The sequence below is a fragment of the Talpa occidentalis genome, unplaced genomic scaffold, assembly GCF_014898055.3.
Source record: "Talpa occidentalis isolate TD23 unplaced genomic scaffold, MPIMG_talOcc4v2.1 talOcc4.10, whole genome shotgun sequence".
NCBI classification, from domain to species: domain Eukaryota; kingdom Metazoa; phylum Chordata; class Mammalia; order Eulipotyphla; family Talpidae; genus Talpa; species Talpa occidentalis.
Genome location: NW_023600993.1, coordinates 101,875,899 through 101,880,098, shown reverse-complemented (window position 1 = coordinate 101,880,098; position 4,200 = coordinate 101,875,899).

The window sequence follows — 4,200 nt, the reverse complement described above, 5'->3', positions numbered from 1 at the left end:
TGATTCAGCTGACCTTCTGCATGCGCAGAGCAGGAGTTGGCACCTGTGTCCTGACCTCAGGGAGCAGGGCACAGGGGGGTTCCCATGGGAGCAGGGCACAGAAGGGTCCGCACAGGGGGGTGGTCCCCACGGCCCCGGGTGGCTTCGCAGAGTAGCAGACGATGGAGCTGGGCTGAGGCGGGTCGAGGCACCCCTGGCGGAGCGAGCCCCTGGGGCAGCCCGGCCCAAGCCCACCCTCCACCTCAGGCCCCCAGAGTCTGAGGAGAGATTGTCCAAGCCGGGGCCTCCCGGGAGCGCCAGGCAAGAGCTCACACGGGGAGACTGTGTGATTCGAATGGCACCTAAAGTATGCTGCTCAGATGCAGACTCTTCAAAAGGGCTGGGGTGGGGGAGAAGGAGGGACATCTGGGGGCGTGGGGACAGCCTGGGGTCAGAGGGGCTTCTTCCTGGGGTGCGCCTGGTGTGAGGGAGTTTCCCGGTTCCTTCCTGCATGGCCATGTCGGGCCTCTCTCCTCACTGAGAGAGAATCTAGTGTTAAAGTTACAAAAATTTGGAGGCTGTGGCCCTGAAATGAAACCTAGAAAGCCGCCCCCACATTCTTCATGGTGCCCTAAACAAAGGGGATGGTGGAGTCTCACAGAACGGGGGGCCACACTGGTCTGAGTGACTGTGTATACTTAGAGGCCTGCGGAATAAAGAGTGCAAAGGAGCAGGGCCTGTGGGTCCCTCAGTTGAATTGGCACCTCAAGGTGGCTCATACCCTAATCAGAGCCCACCCTCCCCAGTAGGCACTTCAGCCCTTCAGGTGTTTATGGGATTCTATACCAGAGGGTTTGCTAAAAAGGATGCTATAAATGATGTCGCTGGTGCAGGGAGGGATGTTCAAGAGATACTAGGCTAAAGAGATTGTACAGGACAGCATGTTCTCGAGATTGTGCAGGCACATCCTTCATTGCAGGATGTAACTACAGAGGGTCCTCCCTGTTAGATCAGTGCTCAAGATATTTCCTTTGGTTTTGTTTTTTTTTGTTTTGTTTTAGAATTGGTATGGTAAAATGGTTTATTGGCATCGTGTCCTAGCTAGACGGTTACTAGGGACTGTTTTGCCATCCAGAGAGGTGGGTAATGCTCTTTTCCTTCCTCTTTTTAACATAATTTATTTGACTGCAAGTTTGCATCACTTAAATTTTAATAGTGACCTTTTTAACAACTGGCTTAAACATTCTGGAAATTTAACAGTCAGTTGTCGGGAGCCTGTGCTACCTCGCAGGCTGGGACCGGGCACCCTTGCTGGACTCTCTCTCTCTCTCTCTCTCTCTCTGCATAATTGGTGCCCACCCACCCCTCAGTTCTCAGCCACGGTATTGGGTCCAGGAATTCTTAGTGTCTCCTGCCATCCACCCTGCCACACTTGCATCATTTAATTATACGTGTCATCATTGTGTTCGTATCGTCCAGACCCTCGTAGTGTCAGCTCCGTGAGAGCAGAGGCCTGTCCGGGCCTGCCTCCAGGGGCCACTCACAGGCTCCCATACACTGTAGGTGCCCAATGAGTGTTTAATGAATGAGATATTTCCACTAAGGTTCCCATAACTTCTGAAATGTGCAAGTTTTGGGAAGATTGTAAAGAAATTTGTGCCCGAAGAGTGAATCCTTCATGAGATAAATGACCTGCTCACCAGCTGTTTGCAGGAACTTGATCTTTCTATGTGTCACAAACCCTGCGGGGAGTCAGGGGGTGCCTGCGGCCCCCTTCTCAGAATGGTTTTTAAATGTGTAAAATATGCATAGACTTGCAAAGAAAACTAATTATATTAATACAGTTATCAAAAAATATTTTAAACAGATGTAAAATTTGGTACTATATGCAGTTTTATTAACACACTAAATGACAAGATCCAGTGGGAAGTCTAATAATAACCGTAATTTTGAAAGAGCAATAACTGTAAATGATATTTTAAATGATCTGTGACTCTGCTATGATATGAAAATATTTGGTTTCCATCGGTGATGAAGTTTCAGGTACTGCTAACACTGCTGTGGTTGGCCTGCCTTTAAATTGAGAAAATATGATCAAGTTCAGGTTAGCACGTGTGTGTACACATCTGTTTATTCTGAATTCCAGGCAGGAATGACTTGAAGGGCCCACAGATGCAGGTTAAGGATTCTTAGTCCAGGGCTCAAGGGGACTGGTTAAAGGTCTCCACACAAGAAAGAGGCTGGGGCACTGTGAAGCTGTCAGCAGCCTCTGAAGCCCTGGTTCGATCCCAGCCGGCCACCAAGGGTCCCACATGGCGCGGCAGACCTCTCCTGTCTCGCCCACTGTTCCCCTCAGCAGTGTATTTCAGCAGTCTGCCTGTTCTGTTCCCCGCTGTTTCTGGTGAATCCTCTCACCCTCCCACACATCTGGCCTGTACCCCAGTTCTTGTATAAAAAAAAAATCTTTAAAAAAAAAGAAAGAAAGAGGCTGGACAGATAAGAACCAGGATTTGCTCTCAGACATTCCCCCATTCGGTCCTATGTCTGCCTCTTGAGACTGTGTGACCTTGGACAAGTTCCTGAACAGCGCCGATCCTGAGTGTACTCCCTTGTAAACAGGGGCTGACAACCGCCTCTGCCAAGGACTATTCTGATGCATAAATGACAAAATTATGCCTGGCGTGCAATCCCTGCTCAGAAGAGAACAGCCACTGTTTCCCTTTTTCTCAAGTTAGTTTTCTTTGACCTGGGAAGTTCCGCTGCTTTTAACAGAATCGAACAGAGGAGGCGATCCCCTCCCTAGACGACTGAATCTCGAAAACAGCAACATGGACACAGAGTAGAGGGCCCATTTATCTCGGCCTGATTCTTCCAAGAGGACTTTGAGCTTCTTATCAGAAAAACGCTTTGATCAGAACCCCTAGTGCCTCCAGCCCAGACGCAGGTGTTGAGCCTCGCTGCTGACAGCCTCCAGCTTCCGCAGCAGATGCAGACTGGCCAAGCCAGCCCGTCCTCTGTAAGCTACGCTGCCCTGGCCACGCCGTGTGAGTCTTAACAGCATCCTTTTCACCCATAAAAGCACTCAGTTTGCATGTGCTTGCAGACGGCCATCGTTCATAGGGAGCACCCTTCTCTCTGAGTCCAAGGAAGTTGGGTCCTTTTCTTCCAGGGTTCTGGAACCACTACTGCCTGAGCTTTGCAGGCAAAGCAAGCTGGAATTGGAGTGACCAACTGGTTTGCCTGCAGCTCAGTGGTTTCCCAAGTGCTAACAATGGACCGGGCCCTGGCAAGCCGGGGAGTCGGTCTTGTTGTCTGGAAGCACATTCTGAATCTGCCCTTCACCTGGCTTGTGAATCTGGACAAGTTCCTTTTTTTTTTTTTTTTTTTAAGATTCATTTATTTATACAAGAACTGGGGTACAGGTCAGAGGCACACGGGAGGGTGAGAGAATTCACCAGAGACAAAGCGGGGAGCAGAACAGGCAGATGGACCAAAGACACTGCTGAGGGGAGCAGCGGGCGAGGCAGGAGAGGTCTGCCTCGCCATGTGGGCAGCTCCCTGGCAGGCCGGGAATCAAACCTGCACTGCAGAGGTTGTGGACAACTTCTCAGCGCGGCACTCAACCCACTGCACCACCAGGGAGGCCCTGGACAAGTTCCTCTTGTTGCCTAAGTGTCACTTGCTACTGTTGGGATAACACTTACCCCACCATGTTGTTGTAAGGATTAAGTAAGATAACATTTTATTATAAGGATTAGAGGAAGCAATATATAATCACCCCCCAATGACTTCCATCCTACCCAAGATAAAGCCCAAAGTCCGCAGCATGTCCACAGCCCGGCCCCTGGGTGCTCGCCAGCTGGATCCTTTCGGTCTCCCCCTGAGTCCGTGGCTGCCCGCTGCTCTCCTTGCACGCGTGTGGTCTCTCGCCGGCTGGGAGGTTGGCGGGCGTCGGCATCCGTGACGGTGCAGCTGAGACAGTGAGCCTTGCTCCGGCGGCCTCCCGTCCGCCTGCAGCTGTGCCAGGCTGTGCCGATGGCAGGGGCTGGGTCCCAAGACACACACAGACTAGACGAGGCCACTTGCTGGGGCTGGAACTGGCTTCCAAGTTATTTCCATGACATGAACCCAGCTGATTTGCAGAGAGTGGGGACCAGACGCCACATCTCGATGGAGGGCATCTTGAAGATGACTTCGCAAAAGGTATGGAGGTGGGGAGGG